The 18717-nt window shown below is 44.8% G+C and overlaps 1 long non-coding RNA gene across 1 annotated transcript in view; it reads right to left on the reverse strand.

Moving 5' to 3' along the window:
• Nucleotides 1-256: 256 nt before the first annotated feature.
• LOC143817933 (uncharacterized) overlaps nucleotides 257-18717 on the reverse strand; it is a 62839-nt gene continuing 44378 nt past the window's right edge. The window contains exon 4 of the long non-coding RNA XR_013224213.1: nucleotides 257-324. This is a non-coding gene — a long non-coding RNA (uncharacterized LOC143817933). The remainder of the gene's footprint in view (nucleotides 325-18717) is intronic.

Consider the following 18717-nt stretch of genomic DNA (forward strand, 5'->3'; position numbering starts at 1 on the left):
AAAGATACATGAAAAACTGGGTGTACCTTCATAGTCCTAGGCAGCTTCAGCCAGCAGGCCACAGAGCTCACAATACCGTTGATCTTGAAAGGGCCAATGAATTTCTGTCCAAGTTTTTGTGAAGGAACGTTTAACTTCAGATTCTTAGTTGCTAACCACACGGAATCTCTTACCTTGAACATGGGTGCAGGTTTACGGAATCTATCAGCTGATCTCTTATAACGTTCTTGAGCTGTGGTCAGGGATTCCTTCAGAACCTCCAGATTTTGCCTAATCGCAGTCAGCCTTTCCTCCACTGCCGGAATCGGAGAATTAATTGGAGACCTAGGTAAGATACACGCATGATAACCCAGATTGGCAAAGAATGGTGTAAATTTAGTGGAGGCTCTCTGAGAATTGTTATATGAAAATTCGGCTAACGGCAGCAACTCCAACCAATCATCGTGGAGATGGCTGACATAGCATCTTAGATATTGTTCCAGCGTCTGGTTGGTACGCTCAGTCTGGCCATTTGTCTGGGGATGGTAAGCGGAAGAGAGACAGACATTAATATTGAGTGCAGAGCAAAACCCCTTCCAGAATCTTGAAGTGAACTGTACTCCACGGTCAGAGATGATCTCATCCGGGACCCCATGCAACCAAAAGACATTCTGTATAACCAAGTTCACTGTATCTTTAGCTGAGGGGAGGCCGGTGCATGGAACAAAATGAGCAGCTTTAGTCAGGCGATCAACTACCACCATGATTGTATTCATGCCCCCCGATTTAGGCAGCTCCACAATAAAGTCCATTGATATAGACCCCCAAGGGTGGGACGGAACAGGTAATGGTTGTAGAAGACTCGTAGGTGCCACATGAGGAGTCTTGTAACGAAAAAAAAAAACACCATTGGAGGAAACCCTCCACTAAACTAAACAAAAAAACACCAGAACACAGGCATGGATGCTTACCTGTTCAAGGCCTCCAACAATTGCACTACCCAGGGTGCACCAGGCCCAAATGAAGATAGCGAAAACACAGGTGCAAATAATACCGATGCAGCCAACCTACAATCAGGAATTGGCTGCTTGGAGCACCCGTGCAAAAAAATAATCTGTATGTGGCATGTTCACACAGGAATGCAAAATATATGGTGAAAAGCCTATTAATGACACCATATATATAGCGGGCTAACCATGATGCATCCTGTGTGAACAGAGGCCACAGTGTACAGAGCCATCTAGGGCCCAGGCGCACCCTGGAAAAATGTACAGTGCACCAAGAACATAACAATGTATGCAAGGTATTGGTTGATATTATGGCCACAATATTGAAGCTGCCAACCCACGTCAAGGGTCCTTGTATCTTGGCAGTCCTAATCTAAAAAAAAAAACACCATTGGAGGAAACCCTCCACTAAACTAAACAAAAAAACACCAGAACACAGGCATGGATGCTTACCTGTTCAAGGCCTCCAACAATTGCACTACCCAGGGTGCACCAGGCCCAAATGAAGATAGCGAAAACACAGGTGCAAATAATACCGATGCAGCCAACCTACAATCAGGAATTGGCTGCTTGGAGCACCCGTGCAAAAAAATAATCTGTATGTGGCATGTTCACACAGGAATGCAAAATATATGGTGAAAAGCCTATTAATGACGCCATATATATAGCGGGCTAACCATGATGCATCCTGTGTGAACAGAGGCCACAGTGTACAGAGCCATCTAGGGCCCAGGCGCACCCTGGAAAAATGTACAGTGCACCAAGAACATAACAATGTATGCAAGGTATTGGTTGATATTATGGCCACAATATTGAAGCTGCCAACCCACGTCAAGGGTCCTTGTATCTTGGCAAGCAAGCCGTGACGTAATTTCAGGTCCTGAATGCAGAAATAGGCATTCAGGACCTGAAATTACGTCACGGCTTGCTGTGATTGGTCGCATCGCAGCCACATGGGCGGCACGCAATCAATCACAAGCCGTGACGTAATTTTAAAATGCGCACGTGTCCTGCCTCCCGTGACGTCACGGCTTGTGATTGGTCGCGTCGCCCATGTGACCGCGACGCGACCAATCACAAGCCGGAACGTAATTTTAAAATCCTGAATGCCTAGAATTAGGCTTCCAGGACCTCAAAATTACGTCACGGCTTGCTGTGATTGGTCGCGTCACGGCCACATGGGCGGCACGCGACCAATCAGAAGTCGTGACGTCACGGAAGGAAGGAAACACGCGCATTTTAAGCACAGAACGCTGCCGGTTCCCTCGGTGAGGTCCAGGCTGCGTCGGAGAGGTGAGTATAGCAATAATTTTTATTTTAATTCTTTATTTTACACATTAATATGGTTCCCAGGGCCTGAAGGAGAGTTTCCTCTCCTTCAGACCCTGGGAACCATCAGGAATACCGTCCGATACATGAGTCCCATTGACTTGTATTGGTATCGGGTATCGGTATCGGATTAGATCCGATACTTTGCCGGTATCGGCCGATACTTTCCGATACCGATACTTTCAAGTATCGGACGGTATCGCTCAACACTAGTCGTAATTTGAGAGGCTCTTTGCCGAATTTCAATACCATGTTCCTTGGCAAATGTGATATCCATGAAATTGCCACCTGTACCAGAGTCAATCATAGCTGCACTGGAAATCCACTGTCCTGAACACAGGATCTTAATAGGGAGAGAACAGTGAGAGTTCTTTTCCTTAAGCTCCTTGGGGGGTGAAGTCATAGAAAGTGAATGGAATACAGCATTTAAAGGCAGGCTACATTCAGAGATGTCAGATTCATCATCACAGTTGTCATACTCCCCTACCGCTGCTAGCACCTTGTTAGGCCATCTGGGACACTTAGGACAATTGATCAGAAAGTGGTCAGACTGGCTGCAGTAGGAACATAGACTTTCACGAAGGCGATGCTCCCGGCGCTCATTGATCTCACGCCTCTGAACGGAATCAATTTGCATGGGCACCTCTTCCACCTCCAGAGATGTTTTACCTCTAGGCTCTTTGGAAGGAAGGGAAAAGTTAGAGATACGGTTAAAGGCAGCAAACTTCTCCTGCCTACGCTCAGTAAGGCGAATGTCTATGCGCACACAATGCTGTATAAACGCTTCTAGCTCTTGTGGTGACTCAGAGCGAGCTAATTCATCTTTTACAATACTAGACAGACCCCTTTTAAAAATAGGCAATTGTGCATAACTGTCCCAATTGGTATCTACCGCTAATCTCCTGAATTCAGTAGCATGCTCAATAACAGAACGTTTAGCCTGGCGTAAAGAAAATAAAGCAGATTCAGTGGTTGCACGGCGATTAGGATCATCAAACATTAATGCCATAGTGGCCAAGAAATCATCCAAGTTATTTAACCGTGGGTCACGAGATTCAATCATCGGATTTGCCCAGGCGAGCGCTCGTGAGGTCAGCAGAATTAATACACACACAATACCTTGGATCTATCATTAGCAAAACGGTTGGCATGTACATCAAAACATAGCATACATTGATTCACAAAGCCACAAAATTTGTCGCGATCACCATTAAATCTGAATGGGGGCAACTTAGGTGGGCTAGCTCGTGGCGGTTGCCAAGAGGGTAAAGTCACTTGTGCAGCTATTTGCGTGCTTATGTCTTGAAAAGCCCGTCCATACTGGGACTCTATACCAGCAAGTTTGCTTTCCTGGGTTGCCATGCGGGTGAGTAAGTCATGCAAAGTTTGTCCAAACACTTGTTGATTGTGTTCAATGCTTCCAAACTTCTTTTGCAGACCTTCCACATCTTTCTGCAGTGATCTAATTATGGAAAAATCCTGCTCTAATCTGCTTTCTGCAGTCATTGTTCCAGCAGTCTCCTTTTTTTTTAGGCTAGAGTATCCTGTAATAATTATAGGGGATAACTCAGGAGACTCTTTGCGTGGAACAAGACAACTACAGGACACAGTTTTATAAGTGGTAAAGTCTATATTATCACACGGTGATTCAAACAGGTGCAGAGAGAAACTCAAGTCCACAACACTTGGTGTAAATATTAAACGCAGCTTAACAGTCCATAGGGAAGCTCAGAGGAAAATGCAAACACGCAGAAAGTCTATGAAGCACAATTATTCTTGAGGATACTTGACATGAATAAGTCCTTGTTAGTCCAAACACAGATAGATATGCTTATAAGGCAGTTCAAATAATATCTTAGCTCAACCAGGGAGGCCTGGGTAATAGTCTCAGGTTTTTGCAGAGCAGAAACAGCTTACATGGCTAATGCAGATGGAGAAAACACAAGCAGCAGATGAAGAAGGATTACTGGAAACTGGTGTATGCAGCAGGAACTCAGAGCAGAGTAGCAGGATCACCACACAGGTTCACAGGAGCAGGTATATAGCCAGGGAGTCACCAGGGTCAAGAGCTGGATGCAAGGCAGAATACTCTAGCACAGACTGAAGGCTGGGGTGGAGTTTTATAGCTGGAAGACACAGTGCACATGAGACCAAAGACGCCATCTTGGAAAAGGGAAGTAATGCACAAAAGGTAATAAAAAATGTTCAGAGTCCTGACAGGAACATATCATTTGTCAGAAGAGCCACACCTGAAAGAGCCAATTAATGAGGGCATTCTTCACAGAGATTATGTGCTGTATTAACACCATGTGCCCTACCATGGATGGAGTAATTACACTGATACTGGTCTAGAGGACAATAGTGAAAACATCTGTTTATTCAACCACAGAATGAGAATAAACCTGCTTGGCATAAGATAAAATCTCTGAAACCTAATCATGATGTTCTGTGCAGCCATGACATGCGGTTAACTGAAGTCAAATCATGAGACTTAGCCCAGACATGCGGTCCAATTTTAGTCTAGAGATCCAAGTCCTAGCTTCCATACATGAAGCCAAACTTAAGCACATGAGGCCCTAGTTCCAGCTTCTGCATAAAGGCATGAGGCTAATATCAGCGCAGAGGTCTAGCCTTTTGAGACAACATTTACGCAGTGCACTTACCAGTGCTGCCTCCACACCATCCTGTAGCTCCAGCCATTACAACAACAAGGGAAACCAGTAATGCTGAGAGCCCACCATGGAGGGAAGCAGCATCACAACCAGGAATACTGTATTATTGAAGCTGGTGCACAAGCTTGATGTTGCCTTAGGGACCTCTGCCCAGAGAGGTGTTAGCCCCAGGCTGTTTGACAGCGGGAAGTGAAGGTCATGATCCACTGATTCCCCTGAGTCCATACTCAGATGCAGAAATTGATGGCTGAAGGATCTCTACTCAGATAGGTGTCAGCCCTAGACTGCTTAGCAGGGAGTGGTAGGCTGGGATGCCCCATTGCCCAGGAGTCCACACAATAAATCTCCACAGACTAAGATATCATCACTCTAGGAGCACCTCTCATGTGACTATCCCCTGTGGGAGACAGGAAAAACAGTCTTTTAACCTCTCTGCGATCCTGTCCCATCATAGGTAAAGGAAGGACTACCTCCTGGTGTTCTGTCTGGAGGAACATACTGGAAAGATTTTTGTTTTACTTTATTTGCAAAGTTGCTTTACTTTTCTATTTGATCAAAACTGCTACAAACTTCCCTCTCCATGCTTCGATATCTTTCTTCTTTTATGGTCGTCGTCACTCTAATCACTGCCTCTGGATTGTGCAGAAGATGTCTTCTTTAAGGGTTATACCTGCTATTTGATATATATCAGTTTGTTCAGTAAAAGTTTATTTTTTGACTCTGGTCTTTATTATTCATCTCTACTTCATCGGATGTCATACGGCAGCAAGTGGTCTGCAGTGGCGTATCACTAACATGAAACCATTAGGACCCAGCCAGGATCCTGATTTTTTTTCTGCAGCGTGGAGGGGCATGGATTCAACCTTTGGCCATGGTCTCCCTGCCGGTTGCACAGCAATAGTCTCCTTTTGGGCCCTGTTAGTCTATAAGGTCTTTATGCGATATCAACACCTATGCCTATTATCGTTATGCCCCTACTTGGAGCCCCTGCCACTAAGTCTAGATGCCTAGAAGGTAAAAACCAAGGAACTCCTGACTGTGACGATGGTAACTTGTTTTAATCTAATTGTTTAATGCATAAACTTAGTAAAACTTTCCAAACTTTTTAGCTGAATCCATAATGCTATTTCTTATCTGTGTCTATAACGGTGTCTATTCTGTATGACATATATTATGTACAGTTTTGGCATCAGCCTTTCAGTTCATGCCAGAACTCCCAGAGAGGATACGCTCCTTGCAGATAAAACTAATCAATGATTCAGCTTGTCTCCTCAGAGAGTCTCCTATTATAATTCCTTCGCAAAGTGTCAACTTATTCCAAACAGCTGCATAATTACGGAAGAAGTGTATAAACAGATAAGAATGCTACACAACAGGCTCACATTTACTCGCCTTTGGCAAGACACAAGTAGAAATCAGTAAAAGTAGAACAAATGATAAAATTCACTGCCCCTTTTTGACAAGTCGGGGAGAGCTCAGCAAATAGAAAGACAAATGTTACCTTCTGGGAAGATAAAACATACAATAAATCTTATATAAATATAGCACCAATAAGTTATCTGCTCCGGGATGTCGGAAACAAGCCAGCCAAGTTCCTATGGGGACAATGAAGAGGAGCAGTAACTAATTTTAAAGGAGTGCCAAGGGCAGGGGATAACTTACTGATCAAATGGTGATTGAGCGATTGAAGTTCCATTGATACTGTAAGGAGGAGAGCCGACCCTGGTGTGCCTTGTCCGGGACGAGTCTGGAACCATCAGTGCTGTCACCCGAGCTGCAGGTGGTAAACTTAGTTTTCTGGACAGACCTTTGAACTTGAGACTGGGGGGCATGGAGAATATAAAAGGGCGACAGTGCGTGGGAACAAGCAGAGTGGCGGTAGGAAGCTGTAGTGCACGGAGGTCGACTGTGAGTCCTCCCTTTCTGTATAGTCAGGACAAAGTAGGCCCAAGCCTGAGAGCCTGTTGTGAATTCTGTTCTCGAACTCCCTCCTGTGGTCATGAATGGTACTTCGGCGAGTTCTGTCCATGGACTCCCTCTGGTGGCTGTGAGTGGAGCTGCTGGTTCTGAGGTTCCTTCTCCAGCTGACCTCGTTTAGTTCTAGGCTGGCTGCTCTATTTAACTCCACTCAGACCGTTACTTGATGCCAGCTGTCAATGTTGTAGTACTGGTTCAGTTCTCTCTTGGATCTTGCAGATGACCTGTCTACTCCAGCAAAAGCTAAGTCCCTGCTAGTTAAATTGTTTATCTCTGTTTTCTTGTCCAGCTTGCTATCATGATTTTGCCTAGCTAGCTGGAAGCTCTGGGATGCAGAGTGGCACCTCCGCACAATGAGTCGGTGCGGGGGTCTCTTTTGCACACTCTGCGTGGTTTTTATAGTTTTTTGTGTTGACCGCAAAGTTACCTTTTCTATCCTCAGTCTGTTTAGTTAAGTCTGGCCTCCTTTGCTGAAACCTGTTTCATTCCTGTGTTTGTGACTTCCATCTTAACTCACAGTTAATATTTGTGGGGGGCTGCCTGTTTCTTTGGGGAACTTCTCTAAAGCAAGGTAGGCTTTATTTTCTATCTTTAGGGGTAGTTAGCTCTTAGGCTGTGAAGAGGCATCTAGGCAGAGTCAGGTACGCTCCACGGCTATTTCTAGTTGTTGTGATAGGATTAGGGGTTGCGGTCAGCAGAGCTCCCACTTCCCAGAGCTGGTCCTGTATTACTAGTTTGCTCATCAGGTCATTCCTAGTGCTCCTAACCACCAGGTCACCATAACAGTACAGCTGGCCAGTAAAGTGTTAATGCATCTCAAAAGAGGGATAAGAGAATTTCTGAGACCATTTTTTTTTTCTTCCTCTGCAGCGTGTTTTGTTTTTTCTTTCCCCTAAATCTCTGGGTGGTTCAGGACACAGGTGTAGATATGGACATTCAAGGTCTGTCCTCTTGTGTGGATCAACTCACTGCAAGGGTACAAGGCATTCAAGATTATGTAGTTCAGAATCCGATGTTAGAACCCAGAAATCCAATTCCTGATTTGTTTTCTGGGGATAGATCTAAGTTCCTGAATTTCAAAAATAATTGTAGACTGTTTCTTGCTTTGAAACCCCGCTCCTCTGGTGACCCCATTCAGCAAGTAAAAATCATTATTTCTTTGCTGCGTGGCGACCCTCAAGACTGGGCATTTTCCCTTGCGCCAGGAGATCCTGCATTGCGTAATGTAGATGCGTTTTTTCTGGCGCTTGGATTGCTTTATGATGAACCAGATTCAGTGGATCAGGCAGAGAAAATCTTGCTGGCTTTGTGTCAGGGTCAGGATGAAGCTGAGGTATATTGTCAGAAGTTTAGAAAGTGGTCTGTGCTTACTCAGTGGAATGAGTGTGCCCTGGCGGCAATTTTCAGAAAAGGTCTTTCTGAAGCCCTTAAGGATGTTATGGTGGGATTCCCCATGCCTGCTGGTCTGAATGAGTCTATGTCCTTGGACATTCAGATCGATCGACGCTTACGTGAGCGCAAAACTGTGCACCATTTGGCGGTATCTTCTGAGCAGAGGCCTGAGCCTATGCAATGTGATAGGACCTTGACCAGAGCTGAACGGCAAGAATACAGACATCAGAATGGGCTGTGTTTTTACTGTGGTGACTCCACTCATGCTATCTCTGATTGTCCTAAGCGCACTAAGCGGTTCGCTAGGTCTGCCACCATTGGTACTGTACAGCCAAAATTTCTTTTGTCCATTACTCTGATTTGCTCTCTGTCGTCCTGTTCTGTTATGGCATTTGTGGATTCAGGCGCTGCCCTGAATTTGATGGACTTGGAGTTTGCCAGGTGCTGTGGTTTTTTCTTGGAGCCTTTACAGTATCCTATTCCATTGAGAGGAATTGATGCTACGCCTTTGGCCAAGAATAAGCCTCAGTACTGGACTCAATTGACCATGTGCATGGCTCCTGCACATCAGGAGGATATTCGCTTTTTGGTGTTGCATAATTTGCATGATGTGGTCGTTTTGGGTTTGCCATGGCTACAGGTCCATAATCCAGTATTGGATTGGAAATCAATGTCTGTATCTAGTTGGGGTTGTCAAGGGGTACATGGTGATGTCCCATTGTTGTCAATTTCGTCTTCCCATCCTTCTGAAGTCCCTGAGTTCTTGTCGGATTACCGGGATGTATTTGATGAGCCCAAATCCAGTGCCCTACCTCCTCATAGGGATTGCGATTGTGCAATTAATTTGATTCCTGGTAGTAAGTTTCCAAAGGGCCGACTGTTCAATTTGTCTGTACCAGAACACGCCGCTATGCGGAGTTATATAAAGGAGTCCTTGGAGAAAGGGCATATTCGCCCGTCGTCGTCACCTTTGGGAGCAGGGTTCTTTTTTGTGGCCAAGAAGGATGGTTCTCTGAGACCTTGTAAAGATTACCGCCTTCTCAATAAAATCACCGTCAAATTTCAGTACCCTTTGCCTCTACTGTCTGATTTGTTTGCTCGGATTAAGGGGGCTAGTTGGTTCACTAAGATAGATCTTCGAGGGGTGTATAACCTTGTGCGTATTAAACAGGGCGATGAATGGAAAACAGCATTTAATATGCCCGAGGGCCATTTTGAGTACCTGGTGATGCCATTCGGGCTTTCTAATGCTCCATCTGTGTTTCTGTCCTTTATGCATGACATCTTCCGAAAGTACCTGGATAGATTCATGATTGTATATTTGGATGATATTTTGGTCTTTTCGGACGATTGGGAGTCTCATGTGAAGCAGGTCAGAATGGTGTTCCAGATCCTTCGTGCTAATTCCTTGTTTGTGAAGGGGTTAAAATGTCTCTTTGGAGTTCAGAATGTTTCATTTTTGGGCTTCATTTTTTCCCCTTCTACTATCGAGATGGACCCTGTTAAAGTTCAGGCCATTTATGATTGGACTCAGCCTACTTCTGTGAAGAGCCTTCAGAAATTCCTGGGCTTTGCTAATTTTTACCGTCGCTTCATCGCTAATTTTTCTAGTGTTGTTAAACCATTGACTGATTTGACCAAGAAAGGTGCTGATGTGGTCAATTGGTCCTCTGCGGCCGTTGAGGCTTTTCAGGAGTTGAAGCGTCGTTTTTCTTCTGCCCCTGTGTTGTGTCAGCCAGATGTTTCGCTCCCGTTTCAGGTTGAGGTGGATGCTTCTGAGATTGAAGCAGGGGCTGTTTTATCTCAAAGAAGTTCTGATGGCTCGGTGATGAAACTATGTGCTTTCTTTTCTATAAAGTTTTCGCCTGCTGAGAGCAATTATGATGTGGGCAATCGAGAGTTGTTGGCTATGAAGTGGACGTTTGAGGAGTGGTGACATTGGCTTGAAGGAGCCAAGCATCGTGTGGTGGTCTTGACTGATCACAAGAATCTGACTTATCTCGAGTCTGCCAAGCGGTTGAATCCTAGACAGGCTCGATGGTTGCTGTTTTTCTCCCGCTTCGATTTTGTGGTTTTGTACCTTCCGGGTTCTAAGAATGTGAAGGCTGATGCCCTTTTAAGGAGTTTTGTGCCTGATTCTCCGGGAGTTCCTGAGCCGGCTGGTATTCTCAAAGAGGGGGTAATTTTGTCTTCCATCTCCCCTGATTTGCGGCGGCTGCTGCAGGAGTTTCAGGCTGATAGACCTGACTGTTGTCCAGCGGAGAAACTATGTCCCCGATAGATGGACTAGCAGAGTTATCTCTGAGGTTCATTGTTCGGTGTTGGCTGGTCATCCTGGAATATTTGGTACCAGAGATTTGGTGGCTAGATCCTTTTGGTGGCCTTCCTTGTCACGGGATGTGCGTTCTTTTGTGCAGTCCTGTGGGATTTGTGCTCAGGCTAAGCCCTGCTGTTCTCGTGCCAGTGGGTTGCTTTTGCCCTTGCTGGTCCCAAAAAGGCCCTGGACGCATATTTCCATGGATTTTATTTCAGATCTCCCTGACTCTCAAAGGATGTCGGTCATCTGGGTAGTTTGTGATCGCTTCTCTAAGATGGTCCATTTGGTACCTTTGCCTAAATTGCCTTCCTCCTCTGATTTGGTTCCATTATTTTTCCAGCATGTGGTTCGTTTGCATGGCATTCCAGAGAACATCGTGTCGGACAGAGGTTCCCAGTTTGTTTCAAGGTTTTGGCGGTCCTTTTGTGCTAAGATGGGCATTGATTTGTCTTTTTCTTCAGCTTTCCATCCTCAGACAAATGGCCAAACCGAACGAACCAATCAGACTTTGGAAGCATATCTGAGATGCTTTGTTTCTGCTGATCAGGATGATTGGGTGTCCTTCTTGCCTTTGGCTGAGTTCGCCCTTAATAATCGGGCCAGCTCGGCCACTTTGGTTTCGCCCTTTTTCTGTAATTCTGGTTTCCATCCTCGTTTTTCTTCAGGGCAGGTTGAGCCTTCGGACTGTCCTGGTGTGGATTCTGTGGTGCACAGGTTGCAGCAAATTTGGACTCACGTGGTGGACAATTTGACATTGTCCCAGGAGAAGGCTCAACGTTTCGCTAACCGCCGTCGCTGTGTTAGTCCCTGACTTCGTGTTGGGGATTTGGTTTGGTTGTCGTCTCGTTATGTTCCTATGAAGGTTTCGTCTCCTAAGTTTAAGCCTCGGTTCATTGGTCCTTATAAGATTTCTGAAATTCTTAATCCTGTGTCATTTCGTTTGGACCTTCCAGCTTCTTTCGCCATCCATAATGTGTTCCATAGGTCGTTATTGCGGAGATATGTGGCTCCCATGGTTCCCTCCGTTGACCCTCCTGCCCCGGTGTTGGTTGAGGGGGAGTTGGAGTATGTGGTGGAGAAGATTTTGGATTCTTGTATTTCGAGACGGAAACTTCAGTACCTGGTCAAGTCAGGAGGATAATTCCTGGGTTGTTGCCTCTGATGTTCATGCTGCCGATCTGGTTCGTGCCTTTCATTTGGCTCGTCCTGATCGGCCTGGGGGCTCTGGTGAGGGTTCAGTGACCCCTCCTCAAGGGGGGGTACTGTTGTGAATTCTGTTCTCGAACTCCCTCCTGTGGTCATGAATGGTACTTCGGCGAGTTCTGTCCATGGACTCCCTCTGGTGGCTGTGAGTGGAGCTGCTGGTTCTGAGGTTCCTTCTCCAGCTGACCTCGTTTAGTTCTAGGCTGGCTGCTCTATTTAACTCCACTCAGACCGTTACTTGATGCCAGCTGTCAATGTTCTAGTACTGGTTCAGTTCTCTCTTGGATCTTGCAGATGACCTGTCTACTCCAGCAAAAGCTAAGTCCCTGCTAGTTAAATTGTTTATCTCTGTTTTCTTGTCCAGCTTGCTATCATGATTTTGCCTTGCTAGCTGGAAGCTCTGAGATGCAGAGTGGCACCTCCGCACCGTGAGTCGGTGCGGGGGTCTCTTTTGCACACTCTGCGTGGTTTTTATAGTTTTTTGTGTTGACCGCAAAGTTACCTTTTCTATCCTCAGTCTGTTTAGTTAAGTCTGGCCTCCTTTGCTGAAACCTGTTTCATTCCTGTGTTTGTGACTTCCATCTTAACTCACAGTTAATATTTGTGGGGGGCTGCCTGTTTCTTTGGGGAATTTTTCTGAGGCAAGGTAGGCTTTATTTTCTATCTTTAGGGGTAGTTAGCTCTTAGGCTGTGGAGAGGCATCTAGGCAGAGTCAGGTACGCTCCACGGCTATTTCTAGTTGTTGTGATAGGATTAGGGGTTGCGGTCAGCAGAGCTCCCACTTCCCAGAGCTGGTCCTGTATTACTAGTTTGCTCATCAGGTCATTCCTAGTGCTCCTAACCACCAGGTCACCATAACAAGAGCCCATGGAGACTTACAGGAGACGATAGGCAGAGACGCCTCCGGGTATCCCTGACAGTTCCGACTCCCATAACGCCACTGAGCGTGAGTGATTCCGCTCCATGACCCGACCGCAGGGGGCGCACCACTAGACGATACAACCAGGCCGCAGACCAAATACAGCTGCCTGATATATCTGCTCCCGCATACTGCAGTGCTGTGCCCCCACTTAACAGAAAGGACTGCCACCTCTCCAGCAGTTCTCCTCTTGGATCCAGGACCTGCGACTGGACATCTCAGGATCACCGACGACATCGGGACCCAGGACTTCTTCCGGGACAGGATGACTCTTCAAGTGCTCAAGCCAGAATGCCACTGCCATCATCGCAGAGACTGCTCTTCATCTACGTCAGATTGCTAAGTTTGATGCCATTGAACTCTACCCTACCCAATCTTACAACTGTTGCCCTTAAGTTTGCCAAGTATAACTTGCTCATCCTCCCCTCCATTTATCCTCTCCCTGTGTGGAGTAACTCTGTTACTTTAAATCCCTTTGTTAACCCTTGTTCTGCCTCCGACCGTTACTGTATCCTGGTACCTGCTTCAATATGGAAAAAGTGGCTCTAGGAAGCATGGTCGGAATCAAGGATCAAGTATATGCACCTTTGTTCTATTCATTGGCTGTAGGACTGTAGATGAAAGTTGAGTACAGCACTAGGCAGTGGTGTAACTTTAATATTGCGGGCCCCAATGCCAAATCTCCAACAGAACAGGACCCCCAACTATTGAAGGTCTTTTTTTATAAATAATATTTTCATATAGGCCACAGGGACCTTTAGGGTCCCTTAGGCTCCAGGGCCTGGGTGCGATTGCATCCCCTGGATCTATTATAGTTACGCCCCTGGCACCCGGATATTTTGTACCATCACATAGACAATAAGTGAAACCTCCATTCCAGTCAGATGGAGCTCTGCAGAAACACCATCTCTGAATTGCTGGGAGTTGGAGTTCTAGACATCAGTAAGCTAACTTTTAATTTAGGTAAATCCACTTCATGGTCAGAAATATGAGATTATGGGCTTTGGTTGTTAATCAAGTATTTGTCGTAGAGCTTCACAACCCTTCACATATTGTGTTATTACACTAATATTCTCTTTCAGAAGCATTTTAGAGAACAATAGTGTGACCCATGATGGTAAGATACAGTTGCACATGGAGCATTATAATTCAGTCTTGTATGGTAACTGGAGAAGACCATATGTAATATATAGATGGGTGGAAAAAATATGTATTTTGAAGCTCTAGACTTTAAAATAAACAAATGACCATAGTCATCTTAAAAAGGTAAATGAGAATTAGAAGGGAAACCTTTAATTTAAATTAATTATCTTATGTTCGCATGAAGGAGTGCACTGCTCCCCTACCTTGGGGCTTAATGCCTGACAGTGCACTTCTGCTTGATTAATAGTTCTGAACAGTGGCTTGATTGTGCTACTTGTCCAGGATTTGACCTCACCGATAGATGCTGTCAGCAGAGGCGGCTTTTGCTTCTTCAGCTTTGGAGGACCACAGTTGCACTGAAGCTGCCTGGATCCAGCGATCTGGTTAGCTACAGAGCTCTATTGTGTGGTGCTTCTTATGGTGCGTGCCATCCTTGCGTAGGAACCTGGCCACCGCTAGTAGGATATTTTGTACAAACCAATGGATAATTTCACCTAAAAAACGAGTGTCTTGTTCCATTCATTTGGTGATCGGCAACCTGTTTAGGCTCTAAGTTTATCATGAAATTATCTTTTTTAATGAATTGTGCAGTGTAACTGGAAGCGGCATCGTAATATCCCTGTGTGTAACATACACTGTTTACTCTATTAGAGAAAAAGAGGAAATCTCAGCCATTACTAATAACTCCAACTATATCAATAAAGATATATTAGTAGCAGCAAAATGTATGACCCCAATCCATCTCCATCCTCTCTCTGCACATATCCAAGGCACAAGGATCGATTTTTTTACTCATCTATGTATTTTTAATCATCCATCTCTGTGCAACGTCTTTAAAAGTTACCTTTACCTCTGCAGTAAAAGTGAATCGAAAATGCTCACAACTATTTTTGCCGAGTATGCATATTCAGTATTCGTTTATGTTCATCAATGCGAAGGTCGTCTAAACTATGAAAATTAGATGCCCAGATCAATAACGGCAGTTATCACATCCTCGTATTCCTGAAATGGAGCGTAGAGCTGGATCCTGGCAGAACTGTAACTGAAAACCGGAGATGCAATCATAACCAGTTATATCCTTAATTACAATAGTCATTAAAGGCACAATTTATGCTTAGTCTGATGAATATCACAACACCACAGGAAGTATAGGCTTCAAGACCCATAGTTAATGTTCTCAATGAAATAACAAAAGGTTTCCAGGGCTTGTACAGTATTAGTCAAACATGGCTGCTTTCTTTCATAAAAATTATCACATCTGTTTATTGGTTATGTCTAGGACTACAGCTCAGCTTCATCTAAGTAAATAGGGCTAATCTGCAGTACCACACAGAACCTGCTGACACAAATGGCGCTGTTTTTGGAAGTAAGTAGTAGAGATGAGCACATGTTTCCAAATTCGAATTCGCCAAATTTTTCCCCAAAATTTAATTGGTGGCAAATAAATTTGCTCAGATCGCAATATTGGACAACTCGTAATTGTTTGGAAACTACATAAGGGGCAGAGAGAGCGAGAACCCTGTTGTCCATAAAAGTTTACACTTTACAAGGAAAAAAGAGTGAGAGAAAGAGAGAACCCTGCTGACTACAAAAGCTTACTCTCTATAGGAGAGAGAGAGGACCCCACTGTTCATAAGAGCTTACACTCTACAGGAGAGTAATGGAGAGAAGGCCCTGCTGACCATAAGAGCTTATATTCTAGGGGAGAGAGAGAAAAAGAGAGAGAGAGAACCCCAATAATCATAAGAGCTTACACTCTACAGGAGAGAAAGAGGACCTCGCTGACGATAAGAGCTTACACTCTACAGGAGAGAAAGAACTCTTGCTGACCATAAGGGCATACTCTCTACAGAAGAGAGAGACTTACCCAATAACTCTGCCCTACAAACTGTGAACCGCTGATCTGTGATGTCCCAGGTATTGAGCACCACTGTACCAGGCATGATAATCTGCTAGATGTCATAGAGGCAGAGCATTATGGAGAGGCTACACAGCAATGCAAGATGACATTAGCCCGCTCTCTAATGCTTCAACAGTTTGGGAAATGGTGCCAGACAAGGTTTTTTTTTTCCAAAAGGCAAATCAAATCTCAAAATGTTTAAATTTGCATGAAACCACGAATTTCAGGAGATTTGCTTGGAACTCGATCCTCCCTGGATCAATCCAGTCATCTATAGTAAGTAGAATCGGTATGAATTGATTTGCAGGACTGGGTCCATTGGCCATGTCATTAATTTGTGGTCGATGAATGCGAGCCGTGAGAAGCACCTCTTTACCTGATGGCTTCCCTATTCATTAGTTGTTCTAGTGCAATGTTATATGTGTATTTCGCCAAAACTATGACTTTACACCAAGCTGGCTAATTAAAAGAGAAGCCATGAATGGCGGAGTTAGGAAACAGTTTTCAATGCTCCCGTCTGCCAGCCACAGAGCACTGACACGGCCGATGGACCGAGTCCTGCGAATCAAATTGTACCAACCCTAAAAGTAAGTAATCAGGTTTCTCTGTTCCTGTATAAATCTTCAGAGCTATTCCCATCTCAGCCTCTTCATGACTTTGGGCTGCTCTACACCGTTTCCAGACCTTCCATTTATCCTTTACACATTTATGATGCCATGATAAGTAAATTTGAATCAAATAGCTTAAAAATGGTTATAATGAAAGAATAAAAACAGCAGAAAATGTTATAAAATAAGCAAAAAAAAATCACCACCTACCACTTTAACCTAATCAGTAGCTTGTGTGGCCACATTATGTGCTGTCATCAGTGTTTATTAGTGAACCCTGCTGCTGATATGTACGGCAACAAATCACTGTGAGTAGCATTTTTTAGTTTGTTTACTTTGCTGTTTTTGCCTCCTTTCAAGGGGTTTTCCAGTTTCAAAAAATACTTTCCTCTGGAAAATTTGTTTTGAAGCGAACAAACTGAGTTTTAGTCACCCTCCACTGGTCCAGCGATGCGTCCCTGCTCCCAATGACTCTTATTGTCTGCAGCGCTGACATTTTGTTGCTCAGTGGCTCTGCCCAAGTTCACGGTAAAAGCCGCTGAGCTCCTCACTGATTGGCTGCAGTGCTATCAACGTGGCTTCAGCACTGTAGAGAATAACAGACACAGTGAGCAGTGGCAAAAACTCAGCTCTGGACCTGGAGAGTGGCCACCACCTTCAAAAAGCTGAACAGCTCCTTCATTTTAAAGTGTTATTCTAAAAGAAGAAAGTTAAAGACTATCCAAAAGATGACATACTTAATGCTGGGTGTCTGACTGCTAGGACTCCAACATAAGGAAGCTGAAGAATAGGGCCAAGTAGAACCTCATCTTGAATTCAGCATCGGCATGCACGCTCCGCCTTCGCCCTATTCATTGTCTATGAGGCTACTGGAGGTAGCCAAGTTCAAAACTCTAATATTTCCAGCAGTCTCCACTATTTCTGGCAGTCTCATAGACTGTCTTGTCTTAGACAGGACAAGTACTCTTCAGTGTCTCATTCGTGGGGTTCCAAAGCCAAGTTCTCTAGATCGCTTGGATCGATTTATCAATATTAGATTAATTAATATCTTGGCAATAACCCTTTTTTCTATGTTTTTGCTGAAAATTAATGACTTTTACAGCCAAATATTTTATGCCTTCTCAATCGCATGATCATTGATAGTTTAACTGAAGACATGAGAATTTTTGGACAGTCATATCTGGACAATTCTCCGTTAGAGTAAAGATTGGCTTAGAAGCTACCTTTTGAGATGACTTTAAGGGTTGTCCAAGCTTGGCGCTCAGGTCTGCAGTAACCCTGTGAGACTGTATACTTGTGAATCGAGACATCGCGCACAGTGTGCACTGTCAGGATTTTACAGTGCTGGCACGGGAAGCAGGTGGGCGAGCAGGCACATGAACACAAGTATGCAGTTTGTATACATGCATATGTGATGACTAGACGTTCACAGCCTCGTTCAATGGAAGTGAATTAAGTAAGGCCGGCCATGTCTAATGGCTAGAAGTATGCAAATCACATACTGGCCATCACATGACTGTCCTTTTCCGGTGCCAGCACCAGAGTATCCTGACAGCATGCACTGTGCGCACTGTGAGGATTCACAAGTCTATAGTTACATACAATGACTGCAAACTTGAATCCAAAGCCTGAACAACCCATCTAAGAGCACTTATGTTTACATGGTTGCCCATTCAGATGAACAAGTTTCATGTAGTGACATGGCTCTCCTGCTGTCATTGCTTGAAGTTTAAGCTTTCGGACCACATAATTTAACTGATCTTTAGCAGATTTTTTTTTGGATAAAATATTGTCTCCATTGGGCAACCAGTTTAAGTCCTTCTAAAACTATTGTATTATTTGAAATATATGAAAATACATTTAGATTAAAAATGCTATGGCATATTATGTTTCCCCCATTTGGATCAACTGTATGAACGGGTGATAGGTGGAGGAAATGCAGACTATGTCCTTGTCACTACTATGTCACTGTTATGCCACCGCCGGCCTCGCCGCATACTTACCGCTTGGCGGCGTCTCGGCGCGTCCCTCCTCACTTCTGGTCTTCTGCTTTTCCTGCGTTCTCGGCTCCTGCTCCTTCCCGGGCACACGCGCGCTCTGGTTTCCACGGCGCGCGTGCACACATCTCCCTCTGATCCTGGCCTGCCTTCTGCGTCGCTCTGTGACCCCGACCCGGAAGGTATGTCTCCACTCCCTTTATCAGGCCGCCTCTTCCTCTCGGCGGTGCCTGATGGTCATTTGTGTTCCGCAAGTGTATCTGGCTCCACTTCT

Source organism: Ranitomeya variabilis, chromosome 3 (genome assembly GCF_051348905.1).
Source record: "Ranitomeya variabilis isolate aRanVar5 chromosome 3, aRanVar5.hap1, whole genome shotgun sequence".
Classification (NCBI taxonomy): Eukaryota; Metazoa; Chordata; class Amphibia; order Anura; family Dendrobatidae; genus Ranitomeya; species Ranitomeya variabilis.